This window comes from Toxorhynchites rutilus, chromosome 1, assembly GCF_029784135.1.
Source record: "Toxorhynchites rutilus septentrionalis strain SRP chromosome 1, ASM2978413v1, whole genome shotgun sequence".
Lineage (NCBI taxonomy): Eukaryota > Metazoa > Arthropoda > Insecta > Diptera > Culicidae > Toxorhynchites > Toxorhynchites rutilus.
Genome location: NC_073744.1, coordinates 116,422,965 through 116,450,217, shown reverse-complemented (window position 1 = coordinate 116,450,217; position 27,253 = coordinate 116,422,965). Strand labels below are relative to the sequence as shown.

The 27,253-nt window shown below is 38.7% G+C and overlaps 2 protein-coding genes and 1 pseudogene across 7 annotated transcripts in view; all 3 read left to right on the top strand.

The window, feature by feature from the left end:
• LOC129763470 (protein stunted-like) overlaps positions 1-27,253 on the top strand; it is a 418,419-nt gene that overhangs the window by 165,148 nt on the left and 226,018 nt on the right. The gene's annotated exons all lie outside the window — the stretch shown is intronic.
• Positions 1-27,253, top strand: part of LOC129763463 (acetylcholine receptor subunit alpha-like) — a 427,268-nt gene that overhangs the window by 354,665 nt on the left and 45,350 nt on the right. The gene's annotated exons all lie outside the window — the stretch shown is intronic.
• On the top strand, positions 24,530-24,613 carry LOC129763762 (U4 spliceosomal RNA; annotated as a pseudogene).

Sequence of the window (27,253 nt, the reverse complement as noted above, 5' to 3'; positions counted from 1 at the left end):
TGCTTCGGCACGTCGCATTGAATGTAATTTACTGTACAACATGTCACAAAGCTGGATGGGAAGAAATTTTCAAACTGTGCAAGCTGTGGCGAGTGGCAACAAATCGCTAAACAGGAAGGTTTAACCGAACAAGATGGGGATATCGAATGATAACAAAACAATAAACTCCTTAGATCAAAGATAATTTTGTGATCCTGAAAAGGACCCTTTTTAGCCTGCCTGTGAATCCAACGAGCGAACAAATCGTAATGAATGTATTTTTCTTCTTCTTCTTCTTCTTCTTTGTTTTTAAGATGCTTTAACTTTGCAGTTCATTCGCCTCTAATGTATTTTTTTGCCATCGCTGCCTTTTAACGCTCATTCGTTCGTCTCGTTGGACTCGCCCCTTTGGCTGAGTCTGCCGATTTGTCTCTATCCTGTGAGTGTGTACCGCTAGAGTATAAAACACGCGGACCCCAAAAAAATATCTTATTTTCTTTCAAACCGTAAACCCGTGTGGTTGTACGGCATCGTTTAACATCGCATCGCATCACATCATAAAAAGAAAACAAGCAGCAACGTGGACGTGTGGACGTAACAAAGGAGGACAAGTTAAGGGAATTCATTCGTTCGATAACTCGCAAGTAGATCGGATAGGTTTTCGAAACGATCCAACAAAGGTGTTTTTTTCCACATCGAATCAGACTGTGTTTTTTTTTCATCGGTTGCGCTTGCGAGTAGAGCGAAGCTCAAAGTGGTGCGCGACCGAGACGCAGAGGATACAATTCATACAGATTCATCACACACGCCACACAGCAGCGGCAAGTATAAGTTTATTTTTCTTTTGTCCTCCTATCATTCCTTCTACCATCTGTGCTCGATTTACACCATTGTTCATCTGTGTGTTTACCAAATCGGCAAACGTTGGCATTAGGGGTGTCTATTTTTTCTTGGTTACATTACCGTTGAAATTTTATTGGAACTTTTTTTCATTTGAGAATTTTATATAAATAAAATAAATTAATATAAATATTATCCGCAGCATAACCTTATAATATTTTTTTTACTTATTCATTTTGATAATTATTATTTTCTGTTCATATCGAACAGTTGGCCGATTTTTTTTAATATGGCTGAGGGCGAAAAGGACCCCCCGTTGACGCAATTGAATATTTCTGATACCGAACCTCCTCCTGAAGAGCAGGAGGATGAAGCAGAAATTGAGGTAGAAAATTCTGTTTACGAAGTTGATAGTTCCGAAGATGAGGAAATCGACGAGAAACAGGATTTTCGTCCTAAAGAATACCCTGAAGGCTCCAAAGGCCCATTCATTGTGTACTTTAGACGAAAATCCAAACCTCTCAATGTCATTCGCATCTCGAAGGAACTAACTCAACATTTTTCTGACGTTACCGAAATTACACGGATGGGGCCAGACAAACTACGAGTTGTCGTCTCAAGCAGGACCCAAGCGAACAAAATAACGCGCTGCGACCTCTTTGCGATTGAGTATCGTGTATACGTACCCTGTTGCAACGTCGAAATAGACGGCGTAATAACCGAAAAGGGTTTGACCCGAAAAGAGATAATTGATGGTGTCGGTCGCTTCAAGAACTCCACACTAAAAACTGTGAAGATTCTTGCATGCGATCGACTGAAATCTGTGTCACATAAAAATGACAAAAGAATTCTCAATCGGACAAACTCTTTTCGTGTGACTTTTGAGGGTTCCGCCCTTCCAAATTACGTTGCAATAGGGGCACTTCGTTTACCTGTTCGATTGTTTGTACCCCGGGTAATGAAATGCAACAAATGTATGCAACTCGGTCACACGGCCGCCTATTGTTGCAATAAAAAACGTTGCGCAGATTGTGGAGAGAGCCATGATGAGAATCCTTGCGCGAAAGAGCACAAGTGTCTTCATTGCGGCGGGACTCCTCATGATCTTATTCAATGCCCGGTGTACAAACAACGAGGGGAAAAACTCAAGCGTTCCTTAAAGGAACGTTCCAAGCGGACTTTTGCAGAAATGCTTAAGAGTTCCGTGCCAACGACACAGGACAATCCCTACTCCATTCTGCAGAACGACGAGCCTGTTGCTGACGCTCCCAATGCCGGATGTTCCGGTACATCGCAGGGTGCCATCAGGAAAAGAAAAATTACTTCTTTTCCATCACTCCCCAGAAAGAATACCGAAACTTCCCAAGTTGGAATGAAGCCTCGAACTGAACGTGCTGAGAATAGGCCGAAGCAAGTACCTCCCGGTTTACGTGGTCATGCTACCAACCAGGGGTCCTCAGCACTTCCCGGAACAACAACGAACACGTCTGTTCCATTTTCGCGGTCGAAGCAACAGCCACTACCTGGCCTGCTTGCGCTTTCAGACCTTGTGGATAACATTTTAAATGCTTTAAATATAAATGATCCTCTTAAAAGCATAGTATTATGTTTGCTTCCGGTTGTGAGAACATTTTTGAAAGAAAAATGTGGCTTTTTAGCAGCGTTCATTTCCCTCGATGTCTAATTCAGTGCAAGAGGTCAAGGATTTGACCACTGTCATACAGTGGAATTGCAGAAGCATCATCCCTAAACTAGACCAATTTAAATTTTTAGTTCACAGTTCTAACTGTGATGTATTTTCTCTCTGTGAAACATGGCTTTGTTCAGCCGACGAGCTGAATTTTCACGATTTCAACATTATTCGCCTAGATCGTAACGACTCGTTTGGTGGCGTACTATTGGGGATCAAAAAACGTCACTCCTTCTATAGAGTCACTATCCCATCGATTACAGGCATTGAAGTTGTCGCTTGCCAGATACAAATCAATGGCAAAGAACTCTGCATTGCTTCGATATATATTCCTCCCAGGACTACGGTAGGCCGCCATCAGTTCTTTGATATTATCGAGGCATTGCCGGAGCCGCGGTTAATCTTAGGTGACTTCAACTCCCATGGAACAGCATGGGGGTCACTCTACGATGACAACCGTGCCACGTTGATTTATGATCTGTGCGACAACTTCAACATGATAGTTTTAAATACTGGGGAAGCAACTAGGATAGCCAACCCTCCTGCACGGGCAAGCATGCTAGACATATCTCTCTGCTCTTCTTCATTATCCCTGGATTGCACATGGAAGGTAATCCAAGATCCCCACGGTAGTGATCACCTACCAATAATTTTATCGATCGCCAATGAATCAAAATCTAGTGAGTCAGTCGATATTGCGTATGACCTCACGAAGAATATTGACTGGAGAAAATTTGCAGAATTAATATCTGAAGCAATCATTTCGATGCATGAACTTCCTCCCCTTGAAGAGTATAATTTTATATCAAGTTTGATTTACGATAGCGCACTTCAAGCTCAAAAGAAACGTGTACCGGCAACCACTTTCCGACGTCGTCCTCCATCACTTTGGTGGGACAAGGAATGTTCAAAGGTCTACCTTGAAAAATCATCCGCTTTCAAAAAATTCAGGAAAACTGGATTAGTGGAATGGTTTCGAAAGTACCAAGCTCTAGAAGCCAAACTAAAAGGTCTGATTAAAGCAAAAAAGCGTGGATATTGGCGGAAATTCGTCAATGGTTTGTCAAGGGAGACCGCTATGAGCACTCTTTGGAATACGGCTAGGAGAATGCGTGGCTGGAACCATACCAATGAAAGCGAGGAATACTCTGACCGTTGGATTTTCAAATTTGCAAGGAAGGTTTGTCCCGATTCTGTTCCTGCACAAAGCGTCGTACGCGATATTCCGCTTCAATGCGATTATGAGAATTTTTCGATGGTAGAATTCTCAATTGCCCTCCTCTCATGTAACAATTCAGCTCCGGGGTCGGACAAGATTAAATTCAACTTGTTGAAAAATCTTCCCGACTTGGCAAAACAGCGTTTGCTGAACTTGTTCAACAAGTTTCTGGAGCTGAATATTGTCCCGCATGACTGGAGACAAGTGAGAGTGATAGCCATACGAAAACCCAACAAGCCGGCTTGCGATCACAACTCGTATAGGCCGATTGCAATGTTATCCTGTATTCGCAAATTGTTAGACAAAATTATTCTACTTCGTTTAGACAAGTGGGTCGAAACGAACAATTTGCTGTCAAATACGCAGTTTGGCTTCCGCCGAGGTAAAGGGACGAATGATTGTCTCGCGCTGCTATCTTCTGAAATCCAAATCGCATTTGCTCGCAAAGAACAAATGGCTTCCGTTTTTCTCGATATCAAAGGGGCATTTGATTCAGTTTCCATGGAAATTCTCTCAGAGAAGCTTCATAATCGTGGACTTTCACCAATTCTGAATAATTTCCTGTACAATTTACTGTCAGAAAAGCACATGAATTTCTCTCATGGTAACTCAAAATCTTCTCGTTACAGTTTTATGGGCCTACCGCAAGGCTCCTGCCTAAGCCCCCTCTTGTACAGTTTTTACGTCAATGATATGGATGATTGTCTAACTAGAGACTGCACGCTGAGACAACTTGCAGACGATGGAGTTATTTCCATCACGGGTACTAATCCCGTCGCTCTGCAAAAGTCGTTGCAAGATACCATGAACAATCTGTTCACGTGGGCCCTCAAGCTGGGTATCGAATTCTCTACGGAGAAAACTGAAATGGTCGTTTTTTCTAGGAAGCACGAACCCTCCCAATTCCAGCTTCACCTATCCGGCAAAACGATCCAACACTCTATGTTTTTCAAATACCTGGGTGTATATTTTGATTCTAAGTGTACCTGGGGGAGACACATTGCGTATTTGAAACAGAAATGCCAGCAAAGAATCAATTTTCTCCAAACAATTACCGGAACATGGTGGGGTGCCCATCCAGGAGACCTCATTCAGTTGTACAAAACAACGATATTGTCAGTGTTAGAATATGGCAGTTTTTGCTTCCGATCAGCTGCCAGGATTCATATTCTCAAGCTGGAGAGAATACAATATCGTTGCTTGCGTATAGCCATGGGGTGTTTGCATTCGACACATACGATGAGTCTCGAAGTTTTGGCAGGAGTACCCCCGCTTACTCTTCGGTTCACAGAATTATCCTACAGATTTCTCATCCGTTGCAAGATCATGAATCCATTGGTGATTGATAACTTCGAAAATCTACTCCAGCTGACTCCTCAGTCAAGTTTTATGTCTTTATACCATGAGTACCTTACCCACGACGTGCACCCTTCACCAGGCATCTCCAACCAAGTTTGCTTCCCATACTTTTGCAATTCCTCTGTTATTTTTGATCTGTCCATGCGACAAAAAATCCATGGAATACCAGATCACCTACGCTCCAATGTTATTCCGTCGATATTTTCGGAAAAATATGGGAAAGTTGGATCTGATAAAATGTTCTTTACTGACGGTTCATACATAAACGGGTCCACTGGCTTCGGCATCTTCAATGAAAATTCCAGTGCCTCTTTCAAACTCAAAGATCCTTGTTCCGTGTATGTCCCAGAAATGGGTGCGATATACTATGCTCTAGGGATCATTGAAACACTGCCCATCGACCATTATTTTATTTTTTCAGACAGTCTCAGCTCAATAGAGGCAATCCGCTCAATGAAAGTTGATAAACGCTCATCTTATTTCCTAACAAGAATAAGACATCTATTGAGTGTTTTGGTCGAAAAATTATTCAAGATTACCTTAGCATGGGTTCCCTCTCATTGCTCGATTCCGGGGAATGAGAAAGCGGACTCGCTAGCTAAGGTGGGCGCTTCAGAAGGCACACTTTTTGAAAGGCAAATTGCCTATAATGAATTTTTTCACATTCCTCGTCAGGACACACTCGTTAGTTGGCAGCGCATGTGGAGTGAAGATGAGTTCGGTCGTTGGTTACACACGATTATCCCTAAGGTCTCGACGAGTGCATGGTTTAAGGGATTGAATGTAGGTCGTGATTTCATTCGCGTGATATCTCGGCTCATGTCCAATCACTACAACCTAAACGCGCATCTCTATCGCATTGGGCTCGCAGCAAACAATCTTTGTGATTGTGGCGATGGCTACCACGACATCGAGCATGTTGTCTGGTCGTGTATCCGGTTCCATGCTGTTCGCTCTCAGCTCTCTAGAGCACTGAGAGCAAAAGGCAGACAATCGGATATCCCCGTCCGGGATATCTTAGGTAGCCGGGATCCTGATCTTCTGCTTCATCTATACCTGTTCCTCAGAAACGCCGATGTCAACGTTTAATGATGTTTCCTTCGTTGTGTCCCCGTTTCATATCCCTCCTAGCGATCGATAAACTTTTACTTAGTCGCGGCAATACATACACACACTCTTTACAGATGCACGGGCCAAAGGTTGTGCAGTCCACTGATCATTCAACAAGAGCCAAAGGTTGTACCGCTCATGACAACTCTACACGAACTGATGATTGCGCCGGCTAGTGACCATTCTATCCTGGATTCCTCGAGTCGAGAAAGACGCACCACGCTAGATATGGGGTACAGACTAGGGAGCGTTGCTGATTAATGGTCAGCTGCATCCCAATAGGAAGTAGCCCGTGTCGGGCACACGTATAGAGCATCGAAGACTGCAACATACCAATTATGAGAACACTTGTAATACTAACCTCGAGCCAACCGCGAGTAATCGGTTACATATTACTAACATAGTTGTAAGACAAAATATGTCAAAATATTGGACATATTTTGTCTTACATACGTCAGGCTAACGCCACATGTGCCTTAATAAAAAATATATTTTGGGAAAAAAAAAAAAAAAAAGTTAAGGGAAAGGCAAAGTCTCACTCGAACCGTGCAGGTCTCCAGTTCCCTGTTGGTCGCATTCACTGATTGCTCCGCAAGGGTAACTAGGCCGAACGGATTGATGCCGGAGCACCAATATACCTAACAGCGATTAGAGAGGTTTGGCCGTCGGAGTGCTCAATTTGGCTTGCAAAGCTGCTCACGACAATCAGAAAATCCGCATCAGGAACAGAGCAGCTTCGGTTCGGCGCTCATCAAAGCAACAACTAGTTTCAGCGAGTGGCAAACGCAATCGCAAAACGGCAGCAGGTAGAAGAAGGAAAAGGTTTGTCTATATATTGTTTGCCAGGATATGATGAGTATGAGAATTTGGCAGTTGTTCTGAGCTTATTGATGGTTGGGGACTTTCCCGATTATTCAATTTTCACCAATTCTTAAATTGCTTCTAGATTGAAAGTACAGTAATTTATATTTAGCTAGACATATAGCTAATTGGACGGACCTGTAATACGACATATTTAGTTGAACATTTTTGTAAACATAGAGTTCGGGGTCCAAATTATGGCCCCACATTGAAATTAGACACTGTACCACTGTCATCGGAAATGTTCAATTGCTATTGTTAAAATCGTCTCCAATGCGACACTGAGTGGTGCTTCGGCACGTCGCATTGAATGTAACTTACTGTACAACATGTCACAAGCTGGATGGGAAGAAATTTTCCAGCTGTGAAAGCTGTGGTGAGTGGCAAACGCAATAGCTAAACAGGAAGGTTTAACCGAACAAGATGGGGATATCGAGTGTTAACAAAAACACAATACAAAAGGTTCTTTTCAGAACCACCAACATGTTCATAAAGAGTAAACAGTAAATTAATCCATTTTTCAGGTGGATAGTGAATCTATTCACGTAGGAGAAGAAAATAAAACAATATATTTAAAATATATATATATTTTTTTTTATCTTCGCTTGTTTTACGTCGGCATATTTCCGCCACTTTAGTGCCAATCACCGACATCAGGGAGGCGACTCCACCTGTTCCTACCTATCAGACTCAACAACTCATGAGCCGGGCCAACTTCTTTTACTTCCCGTCCGAAGGAAGACGTAACCAGAGATTTTTCGCCTCAGAAAATCCCAACGACGCCAGCTGGGATTGAACCCAGGCCGATCGGATTGTGAAGCTGTTACGCTAACCACACAACCACTGGCGCCGTCAAAAAAATATATATTTAACAAAAGCTGTTCCCTTTGTATAGTCCTACGTCACTCCGGTTATGTCCCCGACATTACCCACCCCTCTTTTTTGAATTTGTATTATGTTTTTTCTTTCTTGTTGGAACATGTTGGCTTATGATTCTATACAGATTATCATCAAAAATTTCAACAGCTTTGTCTATGTTCCTTTCATCTTTATGTAGAAATGACCAATTTATATCATTTGAAATCAAAAATTATTTCAAAATCGCAATCGGCGGGGCGTGTACTTGTGCTATCGATAAATAAAGAGTATCCTATAGCGGTGTGGAATTTTTCATTTTTCCGAAGAGGACATTCAGCTTTCGAAACATGGAAATCTTCTGTGCAATTTGGAAACAACAAGTCTAGGAAACAATTAAGTTCAATTGAAATAGGATTGATTTGACATAGACCTAATTGGCTTGTTTTATCAAAAATAAGTTGCAATGTCTCATTTTCGCCTACAATCGGGAGTAAGATTGATTCGTTCTCCTTGTCTACATTGAAATCAATTGTATTTTGATTGAAGTCCCCGTAAATATGGATTTTAATTTTAGAGTCGAGTTCACCAACAAATGACTCTAAAATATTTAAAAATTTCTCATAAGAATGTTTTTTGGCAAAATTAGGAGGAAAATAGATAGATACAAAAACATGTGTTTGGCCATTAATACATACTTTAACCCACACATCATCAAATTCTTTATGTTGTTCACTAGGAATACGAACTGCGTTTAACAGGGCATTAACAGCAATGAGTACACCACCCCCCGATTTTTTATCACAGAATGACAAATCTCGTTCACACCTAAACACGTTAAAATCGCCACCAAATAATTCTTCACTTTTCACTGTGTCGTTCCAACTGGTTTCAGTGCCCAGTATTACATTGTACAGGCAAGCATTAACTGTTTTATATATATGTTTCATTTTCAAATGAAATATTTGTGGCAAACGGTTCACGATTCACGATTCTGACGGCATAATTGAAAGTCATAAAAGTTGGAGAACACCTGAAAATGTGGAACGAGTAATTCAAAGTTCCGTCTCTACATAGTCATTTTAATTCAAGAATTATATGAACGTGATAATACCCTTCCCAAAAAACTTTGTGAAGAAATACTTCAGACAACTCCCTTACAAGATTTTTCACAAATAACGATTAGGATCGCTTCCCCTTTATGGGGGTTTTAAACAAGCAGAACTTTTTGTATTGGGTAGCTGCCAATTCAAGGGAACCCAATGTACTTTTTTTCTCTCTACATTTCACTCTCTAAAGTTTACATCACACAGATTTTGAACCGTATAAGCTATGAGACCGATTCAGCGCGTAGAACGATTTCGCTTTTGAAGTCTGTATCGAGCAAAATAGTTGAGTATCAGAAATCAGCATTCGGGGACTACTGTTGACTATTGAATATTAAATATTGAATATTGCAAAACATTATTCCGTTTGTATACTCACCATGGAATTAATTCGCCATACCTCGTATTCAGCGGCGTAGTGAGGGTAGACAGCGCTCCCGGAAAACAATGAAAATGGCGCCCCAAAAAGTACTGCTTTTTCGATTTTTTCACTAGTTTTGAGATTTTTGATATTTTGTATGAATATGAGGAAAACTACTCACTTATATCAATGTTCACTTTGAGCGGCTTATTCGAATTTAGCTAGAAATATCATTACCAGCCTCGTGCGTGCTTTAGCTGAAATAAAATGGTCCAAAATTGCCTCAAAATCAGTCTTAGCGATTCTTTCTCGTTCGAATGAATTGCCAAGCCATTCAGTCGATTTTGGCTTATTTTAGAACGCAGATAATTTTCAATCAATTTGAACTTGCTGAAATTGCATTCGCACGATGTCACTGTAACAGCAAGCGTCAGTAAAATTCGTAGCGCCGTCTCGATGTTAGGATAAAATGCATCGAGAGAATATCTGAGAATAATGTTCAAGATATCTATAGGCATTGAAGAGTTCAGGTCAGGGATTTGGTCCTTCATCAGCGTCTTCCACCTCTGGAACAAATTCCTCTGTTCCAACATCTGATCCATGGTCCTGATGCAATTGATTCTTGCTAACAGAAATTAGTCAGTCTCTCGTTATAAATGAAAAATCTAATGCTATATCCGCTATAGCAAGGGTGGCCAAACTTCTCACCACCCCTTCTACTAATACAATATATTTTTTAAGTCATCGTTAATAAGTAGTAGTTTGATTGTAAAATGTTGTTTTAGGTAGCGAGAATAATGATTTCATCTCAAAAACTAGTTAGTTTTTAATAACAATAGACTCATTTATTGTTTTTGTTTTTATTTTTATTGCGAACACATTTTATCCTGAATGTTTGTTTTGTATCTGATAAAGCACTGGAAACATTAGGTTGTATATTCTCGACATGTTTTTCATATTTTTGTTCAAATGCACTCAAATTTATTTGCAAACAGGCTGCCAAATAGTACTCTGTCAAAGGAGAGCGAATTTTCGTTTCGATTGAATTCATAGTTGAAAATATTGTTTTCGGATATAAGTATATCAGAAAAAGGTTATCAGCAACACATCTCCTCGCAAAGAAAATTCCAATAAGTACAGTAAATGTATTTTTGAAATTGAAATACGTTTGAAATCAAAAGCTTCATCTTTCTTGATTTTAAAATATATCGCCATAAAAGTTGAAGATTTCATTTTCAATCAATGCTTTTTAATTTCATTGACATTTCTTCTATGTTGATTTCATCATTGAATGGAAATAACATATTATATTATTTTTGAAATATATTCAAATTTTCTGTCGAACTCATTTCATAACAAAGAAATTTAATCTGCATAACGATTGTATTCATGTGTTTTAATCTGCTGATTTAGTCGCAATATTTTTGAATTGCTTTAAATCTCGTCTCCTAAATTGTGCTTTTAAGAGTAATTTCAGTTTTTTTTCCTTGATGCTTCAAATTTCATCCATTTGGATTCGCTATGATGACACAATGAAAAATGAGATCATGCAGTGGCTTATTGAGGATATGGTTTATTGGCAGTTGTCATTAATTCTTTTTTTTTAAAAAAAAACTTGGTACCTCGGGGTGTAATAATAATTCTCCGATATTTGATCCACAATTCTCTAGCCCTAAATTTGCGTTTCTGCAACCTGAACTGCATTTTATACGTAGTTAACTATTTTAACAAATTATATTGACGGATTTTCATATTTTTTGCGCACAGTATTTGCTGATGGATACAATGGTAGTTGATAATATTTGGAATATTATTATCAATTTTGCAATCATTCATAAATCCATTATGACTTCCAACCGAGCTACATAAGTCGTAATCGATACCAATTTTTGTATTGGAAATCATGCTTTAGTGATGAAGGACTTGAACGAGTTGTATATGTCGTTTGTTCCTTCATCGATGAAAAATTGTTAAAAATATATCTTTATTTATTTTTTTTAAATTCTTTATTTTTGAGACTTTCAGCCTCCTGGGCTGGTTCGTCTCAGTACAACTCAGTACAACAATAACTGTGTTTCCTGACAGCGACTTTTTTTTCAATCAAAGCAATTATTTCAGATTCATTGTTTAAATGATCAAACAATAATTCTCCTGATGCAATAAATCCACTTTCACCGCCTTCAAAAGGCTTCTTATGCTTTAATCAAATTTAATTTACTTCAAATGATGCAATTGTGGCTGTTTTCAACTTCGAATTCGATCTCGAGAAAACTCGAGAAAACAAACTCTGCAAAACATCCATTTGGAGCCAACGATAGTTTCTTTTTATTTTAATTTTTTTTGGAAACGACTCCTTTTGTACGGATGACGGATTTTAGCAACGTGTAAATATCAGACAGGCGGGCGACTAGGAAAAACTACACGGACGACCAGTCGCCCGCTTTGGCCACTCCTGCACTATATCTTCTCCACGCTGTTCCAACCATATGCGCAGTATGCGTTATTATAATGCAGCTTAAGGGGGGAACCCGGTCTGGATGGTCGAAAAAAACGATGTTGAAGCTTAAGCCCTCAGAAATGTTGTTCTGAAATGATGTTTTCGATATTTGATTTTGTTGCCAAATAGTGCCGATATTTGATAACTTACAGCCAAAAAGATAAGGTCACCTCGTGGATTATAGTATTGCTACACGAATTTTTAAACGCGTTTTTTTCTGGAAACCATGTTTTTTCAGCTGGCTATATCGATGCCTCAGGATTTAATCGACCGATTTAACTGAAATTTGTTTTCAGCATGTAAAAATGAATTAGCTACATAGCCCTTTTCTAATATTTAATTTTTAGAGTTTTTTTTATTGAAATCACATAAAAAACTCAAAAATTTTAACTGATTTTTCATGAATTATAACTCATTTTTAACAAATAGGGCCACCATTTTGGCCTTTTTTTGGATTTTCGAAAACCCCTATGTGACGCTTTAGGTATTGTCCTAAAGTTTCAAAATATTTATTGGAATTCGTTCTGCGACACCCCGTTACTTCAGAACCGATACCAAGGTACCGATTTTCAGATAGCATCTACGCATCCAGCTGTCAACAGCGTAATGATCATTATTCGTACATTAAACAATAACCAAAATACCCGAATATTTCACATCATTCCTAAAATCCGGAAAAAAAAATCACCATAATTAATTATTTTTCGACCTTCCAGAAAGGAACCCGTTCTTAAGCAATAACTGTAAAACAACACATACCATGGAGGGGGCGCTCAGGCATACATAGAAACCAATTAAAAGGCTAATTAAATTTTGCGAAAATCAAAGAGAGGTTATTGGTTTTATGAACGGGCAGAGGCAATAACTCACGATGGATATTTTTTACTCAATTGAAATTTGTTTTGGATTTTGGCGCCCCAAAGGGCTAGCGCTCCCGGCAAATGCCGGGTTTGCCGCCCACACACTATGCCACTGCTCGTATTACTCAAAAAACGACAGCATACAGTTGGTATAAAAGTAAATAAGAGAAAAACTTCTTCGTACTGAATGGCTCTTCGTCAAACTCCACCAATTCTGATTAACAAGCAATAACTCTTGATTCTATTTGACATTCTCCGAGGGCAATTGTTTTGCGAAAACGGAAAATTGACGCTCGCTGTGCCTGTCCCAATCTTTTCTCATTTTGTCACATATTGAATTTGAGTTGTACGTTTTATCGAAGCCATTGGTTTTCCGGTTCATAGCTGTTGGATACTAGTAAATTACACAGTGCAAATGTGGAGAAATTTATTGCTCTTGATGTCACTCTGTGGCAAATGCGAATGCTACATCATGTTATTTTTATTTATTGTAATATCGACCCAAGGTTAGCATTATACTAGGATTCGACAGTAATATAGTATTAATGACTGAAAGAATGTAGAAAATATCACCGATGCCTCAAACCTTTCCAAGAATGTTGTACTTGATTATCCAAAGTTCGCATGATTTATGGCGCAGGAGCCATGATACATCAATTTGCAATCCTCACTTATTATTCATAACATTCTTCGCTTCCCAAGTATTCCTCTCATACCGCCATGGCCATGGCCATGGCTCAAAACTACTTACTCATCATCAAGTCTTATTTTTCACTAATTAGCAGTTTTGGAGTAGGCTGATCGACCCAACCAAAACCAAGTGACTAATGGTTGTCGACGATAAGAAAGTGAGAGCCATCAGCCGCACAACGCTCACTCACCATCACCACCATCGAAACGTTGTTAATCAAGCAGTCAACAAGTTGAGCAGCAGCTGTAAGTGACGCAGTTGGGGCGGGGCGGGATGTTCGATCATAATTAAATAATTTACGAGATTGTGCTTCACCATGAGTACCACACATTACGGGGAATACAATATACGGTTATTAGCACCAGCGGCGCCCAAAAGAGCTACTAATGATGGCGATACTTATGCTGATGCCTTTTCCCGTCTCCCATTAAAAAGCAATCATTACCGGTACTCTCTGGATGGGGTGGGCGGGAGCCTGGAAGTTTAGGAGAAATTCCTGGAGCTCTTGAATGCTAATGAACGCTGTTCAATAACAAAAAATCAGCAATAAACAGTATCATTACTGCAATCGAAACAATGTAGAATTGTGGTCAATACGGCTTTCTAGTTGGTGGATTCTGCACTGAGTTTCACAAATATAGAACCACTCAATTTTTTTGAGTTTCCAGAGATATGTAAGAAGTCGGTTGAATTGAAGTATATGGTGTGGGATATAATAACTATGTTAATTTATAAGCCTGGCCATTTGAGCTTTATTGTTGTGTTCAGGCGCGAAACATTAAAAAACTAAAATTGCAGTGTTTCATAACTATAGAACCAGATGGAAAAAACTCAAAAAATAAAAACATATACTTGAATTCAACCGACTTCTTACATATCTCTGGAAATTCAAAACAAATGAGTGGTTCTATAGTTGTGAAACGCAGTGTATATACTTATACTCTTTTTAGTGTATCGAGATAGATTGACAATGAAATCATTACCCTTTTGTCTCATATTCCGAACAGACTCAAATTCCGAACACTTCATTTTCAAATATAAACTTACTAAACTTTTATGTAATAAATAATTGAGTAATCAAACACAGACATTATTTGATGTATAGGCTTCATTTTGACATCATTTACAGGTATCGATACAATCTATGATTTATAATGTTAGACATTTGCAAAAAAAGTGACAGTCAAAACCAATTATAAAATGTTTGCGTTAGCAAATTCCGTAAAAAACAAGCATCGTTCATTTTTCAGTTTTTGTAGTTGTTTCAACTATTTTGTTTGTTGTTTTGATCTTAAGTGCTAGAGAATGTATGAACCTACTATAAATGGGTGAAAAAAAAGATATTTTATAAAATTCATATTGAAGAAGTGTTCGGAATAGTTTCTACGCATGACTTTAATGTTATAAATAATTGAATAATAAAAACCCTGAAGGTCTTTGAGTTATAGCCTTCATTTTAACATCATTCAGGTACCGATACAGTCTATAATTTATAATATTAAGTATCCAATGATAAAATATTTGCGTTGGCAAATTCCGTAAAAACAAGCATCGTTAATTTAATAGTTTTTGTAGTTTTTTCAACTATTTTGTTTGTTGTTCTCATGTTAAGTGCTAGAAATGATAGGAATCTACAATAAATGGATGAAATAAAATGATATTTTATGCAGAAATCTTCATTAAAATTAGTGTTCGGAATATGAATCAAGTTTCTACGCATGATTCAAATTGCGAACACTTCATTTTGGAATGTTACTTTACTGAACTTTAATATTATACATAATTTGATATTAAAAACCCTGACATTCTTTGGATTATAGACTTCATTTAAACATCATTTACGGGTACCGATACCGATATAGCGCCCTTGGTCCCGAAACCATGTAAACTATAAGAAACAAACACAATCAATAATTACAAAAGCAAAATCCTTTTTTTGCCAGCATAACATTTTTCCAAAGAAGACTAGCTAATTTACTTTGATTTGATATACCCATCGGTCTATTAGTTTTAAAGTTATGATTTTTTTAAAATTGCATATTTGCTGCTCGGAATTTGAGACAAAAGTGTTCGGACTATGAGTCAGTGACAAAAATGGTGTTCGGAATTTGAGACAAAAGTGATTAAACATATTTTTAGTTTTTCACTATGAATATGTATTTGTAAATCAATTTTATTGTAGTCAAATGAAAAAGAAGGCTCTATTGTATCCAAAAATCAAATTAATTTCGCGAAAGAGTACCATTTTGAGTAATGAGATACTGTTTAATGGCCATCGAAGCTTAAGTGTTCGGAATATGAGACAAAACGGTATATCAGGTTGTAGTTCTTTTAAAATATTCAAAACGAGTATATTCGCTCATTTTTCTGCGTTTTACGTGAAGTATTTTTTTTTTTTTTTCATTTGGTAGTGAAATTTGTCTTTGAGAAACATTTCAATCATAATATTCCCAACGTCATGAGTTTGAAAAAAAAAATAATACTCAACTACCCCAATCATGTTCTAGAGTCAAACGCCTATCCTTTTCCAGTTCAATCGTCGGTCGATATCAAATTTCTTTTTTCGCGCCAGGTGTTATCTCGTGATCGTATAAACACTACGTAGTCTTGTGTTCACCTGATGTGTAACGGCAATGAAACACGCGATAGGCGATAGAAAGCGTGGGCAATCGAGGAACGGATCCGTGTGGTTCTTTTGCTCCCGTTTCAGTGTTAAGTCCCATTCTCACTCAACGGAACGTCAATGAAAGGGAACGTTGAGGTTTGCTGACGTTCCATTTCATCGGTGGTAAATGTGAATGTTATCATGGGACTTACGTTTGACACAACGTCGAGTGAGAACGGGACTTCATTCGGGTTGGGTGAATGTAAAAGTCATATTATTTGCTTGCTGGCTTTTATGGCACAGTGATTCTATCATCAGATAAATCTCTGTCAGTTGGAAACCTGTCAACCACACCACACCATCGAATAAGCTTCGTGCCTTCTATATTTATTACACCCCAGAAAAAGGGGGGCAACAGCACGATAGCACGAATTTTCCACTAGGCATCGACTTTTCTTTCCACAAATCACACGAGGAAAACGAAAAGTAGCTCAAATTGCGACGATTTTTATTCTCACACACATTCGGTCGCGTTGTCATCGGGTCACAAAGGTATTTGGCAAGCAAATCGCACACCTTGTGCTCGGCGTCATTATTGCATTTTCTATTTCCATTCAATGGCGGCTTCCGTAAACAGCCAATACCCCCTATACCCCCACCCCCCTCTGAAGCTGTCGGAATGGCAGATAAGTTACCTTTTGTTGACGTTTCGCCGTGCCGTATTTGTGCTCATGTTTTGCTTTACGCTTAGTTCAGGATCGTTGCCGCCGTGTTGCCTTTTTAGATTGTTTTTATTGTTATTTTGGGGTGTCGTATCTACAGACTGCAGTACCGTGAGTTTAGTATTTTTCACATCGACGCTGGATAGCAAAATAATGTTATCGAATCTTATAGGTAATAAATCAGAGGTGTTGGAAGGGCCAAAAAACAGGCATAACATTGTACGTTGAGGACCGTTTGTTGATTTAATGTCTTAAAGATTCCCCCGGCTTCCGTAAAAAAGTGACTATATTTTTATTTTTGATTGCTCCCCAAAAAGCTTCATTGATCTTTTAAAGCAAAAACGCCACTTTTTAATAGCCCGTCTTTTCCTTCCCATCATGTGTGATGATGTATTTTTTATTGTGAATGCTATTTATTTCTCGTTAACTTCTTCACCCCCCTGGATGTGAGAGATAATTTTTTTTAGTCATCATTCCAGTGCCGTGGGTGAATGTCAGTGTAAAATGTGGCCGTTTTGAGAACTACAATAAGTATTTTTTTTTATTCAATTCAAAGCCAATTCAAAGGAACGATATCAAAATTATTGAGATTCATTCCATAATCCCATAATCTTTCCCGCTTCGATAAACACCCCGAAACAATATTATTATCCACAAAGAAATAAAGCATAAAAATCCGTTCGAAATGTGCATTACCCAACATGTCACTAATGATTGTGTGCCGTCATATAAAATTCGGCCATCATGTCAACCCACAGAACGGACTAACAACCCCTTTAGCATCGATACGTGCACAAACACTGTAATTTCTGATCACCCTCATCGAATAACATCGATAAAGATACCCATTAAGATGATTATCCCTTCGGAAGGAGATCAAACGGAAGCTAGCAATTAAACTAATAAAACGGAACCGTAAACCTCCCCTCCTTTAATGGCGCTATCCGCCTGCCTGCGGCCATTTGACATTTGGTGGATCGTTGTCTACTTCATCTGTAATGCAATATAATATCGCTTCGCGCTACTTTTACTGCAATGCTTCCCTGACGGGACGGATTTGATGGAGATGAAATTTGGTCTAGCGGAAGGGAACGCATAAAAATTGTGCATTGGATCAATTATTTCTCAGGATTGGGTTGTTGTTCGTGTTAAGTGGTCAAAATAATTTAATTTATTTCAGAACAAATTTATGATTTCAATGATATCTTGGAAATACCTTCGAAAATTCCCCAATATTTTTGCAGTCCTTCCTCAGTTAAGGAAAGTGGGGGCATAGTAGTCACCCTAAGGAATATGTCCATTTCCAGCGTCCACATACCGCTACAATTCCCGTTTTTCTAAGAATATTATAGTTTAAGTCATTGTTTTTTAATTATTTTAATTATATTTCACCATCTTCGACAACGTCGTACAGACTGAAACCTTAAGATCTAAATTATTCTAAGTTTCTTATTCTAGTACTAAACACATTCTTGGACAGAGTAAAATCAAACACATCACTAACATTGTTAAAAGAACGTAAACACAAATTGAAACTATTGTTGAAACCATAATTCGTTCTATGGAATGGTATAAGAAATAACGATGAATTACGAAAACGACGGGGAGGAATATTCCACGGAACTTGACGTAACAGTTCGGGACAGTCCACATTGCCGGTTATTAAATTATAAATAAATATTCTTTGTAGTTTGGTACGCCTGGCTGATAGTGTTTCCAAGTCAATCAGTTTACAACGATCAGCATAACTCGGAAGATTAATTGTTGTTTAAGATAACATGCGGCTTTTACTATGAAAATTCAAAATGGTACCTTTTTCATCATTAGAAAAAAAGGTGTAAAATAGAACTTTTTTTTTTGCTTGGAGGTAAAATGGTCACCTAGTGGGGGCAAAGTGGTCACTCGCACACATCAAGCTAAATGGGACAGATTTAAGCGTTTTTCGTCGTTTTGGTATAGTATACGAAGCGTAGAGGTTTATCGCTTGCGAGACGAATAATTTCACTTTCTCTCAGTGTTTGTGCGTCCAGTAACTGAAATAGAACAAAAATTGTAGGAAGTTCTGTCCAAGACACGACCGCATTGTTGACGTAGAACTACACTGTAGTTTAATTCATGTCGCTTGTTCATAACTGCGAATATTATATTATAATGCTACGAAATTTTAGAAATAACCATTCTACCAGTTTGTTCGCCCTGAAATATTTTTTTCTTGTATAATTATTTGACGATTTTTGTTTGATGATTCATTCTTGTCCTCTCAGAACAATACATGCTCGAGATAAGCGCAGTTATCATCCTTTGTGGAGAAAGTTTTGTTATTGGCAAGCGAAACCAAATCACATACAAAATTCCAGAACGACATTTACTTTCCTGGTGACTAAATAAACGAAATAAACTCTTCCTGTTAATCTCAACAACCTCGAGAAGAGTAGCACTGCTTCATTATGATCAAGATTAGCGCAAATGCAATCCTAGTTGAAGGGAGTTTTGCAACTGGCACGCAAACCCAAATAAATTTATAACTTGGTATTCCCAAATATGTTTCTGGTGCACAGCCTTGACACCTGCTTCACCATAGCGTCAGTTCAATGCATTGATATAACGTCAAAGGCACCAACGAAGCTTTTATGATGACGGAAAACAAACAATGTCAACTGTTTGGAAAAAGGCTTAATATTTGCCTCAGGAGAGATTCATTACTAATACCCTAGCGCAAATATTTCCTTCCTGGTATCTCCCCTCTTTGTCGCCACGTTCGGATCGACATGTTCACCCGCAACAGCGCAATACGTTAAAACGCACGCACGTACACACACACACACAAAAATATCCATATACCGAGGGCTTGAAACAATGAAATATGCACACACTTATCTCCGTTTTGCGCTCTTCTCAACAGAAGCCCTTTTTGTTAATATTGCCGGTCTAGATCAGCTTAGATGTCATCCTTTGTGGAGAGAGAATTCCAGAACATTTATTTTCTTGGTGAGCTGACGATAGCCTAGCTTGATGATTCCCCACACAATTGTGTAGCACAGAACCTTAATGCAATGGCGTCTGTTTGATGCAATTATTGCAATGCTAGAGACATCAGCGAGTCAGTAGTTTGGTCGCGTCCACAGCTCAATCCGAAACTAAGACACGTGAGACTTTAAACTTGTTTAGTTCATTCATCTCTAACCTTCAAAAAGGCCCTTGGAAAACTTTACTTTTTCCTCGTATTACTCCTCCGCTCCTCACCATCCAGCCCACCCAGCAACGATGTTGTTCAGTCGGTGTCCTCACGAAGAATGAAGGTTTGCCTCAGCGAGATCCACTGTTTATACTCTAGGCAAATATTCACCTTCGTTCTTCTTCTTTTCCTTTGTTCACGGAGACTTTAAGTCTTACGATTTCCCCTTTGTTGCTCGTCCATAAGTTGCTCGTTATTGACAGCTCTGTTCGGGAAAGCACACAAATGGACAGAACAAATGTATGGGAAAATGGAAACGCTTATAGTTTTCATGAATTTTAACCATTTATGCACCATGGGATTGTAATGTATAGCATTTCAAACAAATCTTAGAGAATTTCCGATTCGTTTGGTATGTCAATCGCCAAAATCCGTTCGCGGCAAAAATAGTTATTAACGTTATTTTTTTGACGTAGTGCTACGTCTAACCGGAAGATATAGGGGGTGAATTGGAAATCTAGGCACTGAACAAGTAGGAAAAAATGCAAGATTTGGAACGCTTATAACTCGAGCATTTCTCAATAGATCGCAAAGGTTTTTGCATCAATTGATAGGAAATATATCTACGCATCTATCATAACGAATAACATTTTATTTTTCTTGAGATAAATAATTGAATAATTGTGAAATATCAAGTATTGTCCAAATGCGCTATGTGCCCATTTTTGATTGGTCCATTTTGTGCTCCTCAAATCGTACCGACCAAAACGGGCAACCAGAGCAGCAGCGAAATACAGTGAAGCACGATTGGAAAGGAAAAAGAAAACAAATGAACGAAACATTGGTCGCAGTCTCACACATGCGTAATTCTCGAGCCAGCCAGTCAGCTTAAAAATTCCCGCTCCGCTGCCGTAACGATCATTCTCATTCAAACCGTACACCACATCAGTTCGCATCACAACACATCAACGAACCAACCCAAGCAGCCATGTCTGGACATGGTAAAGGAGGAAAAGTGAAGGGAAAGGAAAAATCCCGCTCGAACCGTGTTGGTCTGGAGTTCCCCGCAAGGGTAGCTAGGCCGAGCGCGTTAGTACCAGTGCACCAGTCCACCTAGCCGGCGTTATATAGTTTCGGCCGCCGAAGTGATCGAGTTAGCTGGCAAAGCTGCTCGCGACGATAAGAAACCCCGCACCTTAAACCCGTGTTGTTGTACGGCATCGTTTAACTTCGCATCGCATCACATCATAAAAAGAAAACAAGCAGCAACGTGAACGTGTGGACGTAACAAAGGAGGACAAGTTAAGGGAAAGGCAAAGTCCCACTCGAACCGTGCAGGTTTCCAGTTTCCTGTTGGTCGCATTCACTGATTGCTCCGCAAGGGTAACTAGGCCGAACGGATTGGTGCCGGAGCACCAGTATACCTAACAGCGATTATAGAGTTTCGGCCGTCGGAGTGCTCGAGTTGGCTTGCAAAGCTGCTCACGACAATCAGAAAACACGCATCAAGAACAGAGCAGCTTCGGTTCGGCGCTCATCAAGGCAACAACTAGTTTCAGCGAGTGGCAAACGCAATCGCAAAACGGCAGCAGGTAGAAGAAAGAAAAAGTTTGTTTATACAGACTGCTTTGGTGACAAAACCAGCCACCGTAAAACACGGCGCTTTTCAGGGCCATTAAACCTTTCAAAGAAGAGTTATTAAAAGTTTTTCACAATACCAATGCATTCTAAAGTGACATAATATGACATATGATATAAACTGATTTATTTTGTTTATGCTTGTTCTTGAACTTATTGGTGCTTGGGGTCTTTTAAATTGATCATTCAGTTTTCACAAACCCATGCATGGTTCCCGAATTCAAAGTGGCTTCAAATTACAACACAGTGTATGCAGGATGGCATTCACGAATTTTCTCGATAGCAAGAACTGCTTTCTTTGGTTGATAACTGATGTTGAAAATTGACTGAGGTTACATCTGCATTGTATAGAAACATAACTAAGGAGCAACATGATGAGCTATGTATTTCTTGCTGCTCTGTTCTTATTTTAAAGTACTTCAATCCGAAGGTCATCCGTCCCTGTATTCACTGTTGGTTTTTCAGAACGCTTATAGCTCGTCTATTTCTCGACAGATCGTAGAGTTCGTCTCCAAAACCTCAGTTCTTTTTCATTTTTATTTACATTGTTTGCGGAGACTACAAATCTTACAATTCATTCGTTTCCGAAACCACAGTTTAAGGTACGGTAATGTGCTCAATAGTGAAATATATGATAGTGAACGAGCTGATGACCACCTATGCATTCCCTATCACAGCCTTCATTTTGATTGTACGATATGTGTATACACCGATAGATGCCCGACGTTGAACATTTAATAAGTACAAAGCCTTCAGAAAAAAATCAAGAATCAAGTTTGTAAAAAAAAACGCAAAAACACAACACCAAAGGTTCTTTTCAGAACCCCCAACATGTTCATAAAGAGTATACAGTAAACTAATCCATTTTTCGGGTAGATAGGTAGGTATTCACGTAGGAGAAGAAAATAAAACAATATATTTAAAATATATATTTAGCAAATGCTGTCCCCTTTGTATAGTCCTACGTCACTCCGGTTATGTCACCGACATTACCCACCCGTCTTTTTCATAAAAACGTGACCTGTTTTCTGATTTGGCACCCTTAATGAAAGACGTAGTTATACGTCAAAAGAGAAAGTAATATAAAAAAGAGTTCAATATTCTTCCCTTCACTTTCCATCATGCATTGGATGTTATTATGGGTGTGACTGTCCATTTCAACCCCCCCAGTGCAATTATTTCAATAATTTAAATTTATCACTTACGAATGATTTTACTTTTCCGTACATACCTACTGTCGCTTCTCTGTCAACTCACAAACCGAAATATAACCATCAGTGAATTAAATTTTGCAATTAAACCACTCAAAATGCTTAATATCGAAGCCGCAAAAGTTACATCCACACGCGGGATCATGTTCGATTTTCAGGTTTTGTTTCTCTATTACACTTTTGATCAGTATTCATTGTCATAGAATGGTTTGAATATTATAGAATAGCTTGTAGAAGGGTTTCCCATTAACAGAAATTTGAAATTCATAATGTAGCTATGCAAATCAACCACCTGTCCATTATACCCCACTGTCCGTCTTACCCGCGGCTCCCCTACATATATCAACGTGTGCGAGAATCTGTTTCCAAGTATTTCCTCCAACATGCCACCGTGGATCGAAGTACCGGGATTTTTGACGTAGGACTACGTCTTTCATTTCTATACCGGAATGTAAGTTTAAAGTTCGAAAACGAAAACGTTAAGCCGAAGAACGAGTTTTGAGCGTTAATTGCTCCTAAACAACTGAACGAAATGGTATGATAAACACTTCATTCGAAAGATAAAATGTCTACGCGTTATATGCTCGTTACTTTTTGATCCAAAAACTTGTTTCAATTGTTTCAATTGTTTTCAAAACAGGTTATTGAAATCACACCAATCAGTATATAAGCGAGTGCCGCTTTGAAATTCACTCCATCATTATTCTTTGTGTGGACACCGACTGGACGGAATCGTTGCTGGACGAGCTGGACGGCGAGGGATCGAGTGCCTTTCTCAAGGCAACGTGGGTGGAGGTATAGTGCAGGAGTAGAGTAAAGTTTTCCAAGGGCCTTTCTCAATGCTGGAGATGAATGAACTGAAAAAGTTTCAAGTCTCTATCATACAAAACCTGATCTGACCTGAAATCCACTCAGTTATGATTGCGCAACAATTGAGGTACGATCTTCTTCTTCTTCTTCTTTGTTTTTAAGAGGCTTTAAACTTTGCAGTTCACTCGCCTCTAAGGAACGATCGCTGGAATGGATGGATGTTTCCCTAACACAGACTTCCATGGAGCCAGGGGTAATCGGCATTGCAAAATAGATGAAAGCAGCGGGTACTTTTGTACTCGCTTGCGTTTTTGGAAATCGGAATGTTTCCCTAACACAGACTTCAATACCATGGAGCCTGTGGAAATCGGCATAGCAAATTAGATGCAAGCAGCGGGTACTTTTGTACTCGTTTGCGTTTTTGCAAATTGGAATATTTCCCTAACACAGGCTTCAATACCACAAAGCCAAAAGCCTGGGGAAATCGACATTGCAAAACAGATGCAAGCAGCGGGTACTTCTGTACTCGCTTGCATTTTTGCAAACCGGAATGTGTTTTCCCAATACAGATTCCGAAACCAAGAAGTTGAGAAAATTGGCATTGCAGATACATTCAAGTCGACCATACTTTTATAACCCCATGCATTTTTACACTTCGGAATTTATTTTGCTATCACGGTCTACAAAAGCGGGGTCAAATGCAACGCTTTGGCTCGATTATTCATGACTGCATTGGAAGATATCTCTTCATGTCACCAGCTCACTGAACTTCTACGCATACCGTTTGATTATTAGGTAAAATGTTGATAACTATTTGCTGCGATAACTACTACCATAATGCAAGTATTGACTCAAATTGGGATTTGTTTGCAATTGAATTCGTAAATAGTTTCATTCATTCACTAGTTTATACTTTATTTAATCAATACACACGAAAGATAGCTCTGCGCAGGGGCGATATCGTACCCAATGAGGAACATCCGAGGTGTGATTATTGCTAATTGAAGAAATACAATTGATTACTAAGCCAACGGCAGTCCTACGTCAACCTTGCGGTTATATCGTAGGTATAACCCATCCAAAGTTTTTTTTATTAAACGTACCGTGCATGCAGGAGCTGGTTTAGTTTTTTTATGTTGCTACGATCTTGAAACGCACATCTATCAGGTGCCATCCGATCATTAGTATCTGCCTGTACGTCGCAAACGGTAAATATCATCGAGCAAGCACCGTATTCACCTGATATGGCTCCGTGCGTCTTCTTTTTTTGTTAGTTAGTTAGAGTTGCCACTTCGTGGAAAGAGATTTCAGTCTACCGGGGATGCATGGAAGACTGGGTCAAGCGTTGGTTCATGTGTGTTGTTGCTTCAGATGGATCATATATTGAAGGAGATAAAAATTTAGCTCTATTCTATTTCATTCAAAAATTTCCGGTACTTTCTGATCATAGGGTATGAGGAAGCCGCGTCCTACATTATTCAATGTAGAGCAGATACAGTTCACGGGAGGATGTTTCGAGTTTTGCTACAAGACGTGTTTTGATGGAAAATTTAGATGAGCACACTGCCGTTCTACGCGTAGTTGTCCTATGTTCCAAAATCAGCAACTGAGAAAAACGCAATCAAAGTTTTCTCGCATATTTGTCTACCAAAAGCTTTAATCATTTCAATTTAGCAATACACCGGGTTATTTATAAGCACTATACTATTGTTTAATGAAATTAGCCACGTTGTCCGGTAAGATCACGACTACTCAAGCTATCAATCTAATTTACATGGGTATCCCCTTTCGTTCTACTAAATCAGCAGTCATTTAAGTTCATTAATTGCATTTTCACATAACCAAACAACAAACTCGATATTATGACATCCTGGACCACAATTACACAAATTGTTAGTAGTGAGACCTACACAATAAAAACATGAATTGAGCACAAAGTGATTGGACAACATACAATATAATATAGATAAATATAAATTAATGCCTATTATCGGTAAATAGAGAATAATTCATTTTATGCGTCAACTCACATTATGAGCTAACGCCCGAATTTAGGCAAAAAGATTGATCGTTGCGTCGGGAGGAAGCGAGTGGATAGTGCAATCGAAAAAAAATACCCAATTAAATCGTCAAATTGTTAACTTTTTTTACTATATTCACTGTTCATGTTTCAAGCAATAAAAATTCTGGATAAATTTCCTGTCTAATGATATATAACACAACATATGTCGCAATAACCATTTGTAGTAATATGCGTTTGAAAACTCTTAATAAATCGTTACATTTTTCGGCCCCTCTATATAGAAATCAAAGACATAGTCCTATGTCAAAAGTAACATGGGACAACTATGCGTAGAACGGCAGTACATCTGTACATCAAATCTTGCAGCATTATTCACCGATATTCATCCTTCAGCACACTCAGCTTCAATTCATCTAAAAGAGAAAATCACGAAAGAAAACATCTTCAGAAAGCTTTGACCCTTGATGCCCTTGAAGATAAGCGAAGAATAAGCGCTCACTACCGAGGGAACGCATGAGTGATGAGTGTTGAGTGTTAAGCGTTAATCGTTGACAGTTGAACGTTGGTGTTTCATTCGTTTCCGTTTTCGTTAGCGTTACGTTTGTGCATGTGCTCATTTACTGCCGCTATTTCGCTCTAATACGTATATTGAATTTCTTTTCCCACTTACTTCATTTTTGGTTTTTAGAGACGTTTTAAATGAATCGAAAGCCACCATATCCGTTTCCAAAATGGCAGGAATACGATATCCGCTCTTTTACCAAATACCTATATCGTAAGGGTTTTACCAACATTTATGCTGGTCATTCAGATGCAGTAGCAGTAAACCGGAAATCATGACAAGATTCTATTCACTTCCTACTCGTCAGTGTTTTTCACCCATTGACTATATAATCGGGGGTGCATGTCATTACGGCCAAATGGTAGTATATTCACTACAAAAAGGGTCGCTTCAATACCACCATTTCTGCAAATGTCGAAAAAGGGACTTCCGATTTGCGTCTGTTTGTCCTGTTTTTAACACTCATGTACCACATCGACCAGTAGAAAACATAGTTAAAAAGTTATACATTTCAATGCAGAAGTGGCAATTATGTGATTATGTGAATTTTATGTGACGAATGGCCGGTGCACTATATTTCCAAGTACTATATCTCCAACTATATATCCAATGACAGGATCACAATCTCATGTTGTAAGTAGCTTCAAAGGTACATTATACAAGTGATATTCTGAACCCAGCGTGAAAATTCACTCTAAATCAGGGGTTCTCAAACTACTTTGGGCAAAAGACCCCTTTTCCAGAATTAAGTGATGCCTTAGACCCCTATAACCAAATTAAAAAGAAAAATATTTCATGTTTTTTGTCTTATTCATACAGAATTTTTACTAATTTAAAGACTTTGCGGTTGGTTGACCTGTTATAAGGCCGTAACAACTATATTGTCACCACCAGAAAATATTTTTTGCCGCACTTGGAATATTATTAAGACTTCTTCCTGGCAATACTCAATTTTTTTAGGGCTGCTAAAAATGTACGATATTGATTTGGAAGTTATTTTTATGTAAAAAAACGCGATTTCAGAGCGCCGGCGAAAAATTCTGTTTGAATTTGTTGAATATGCAACAAGTTGATATGTT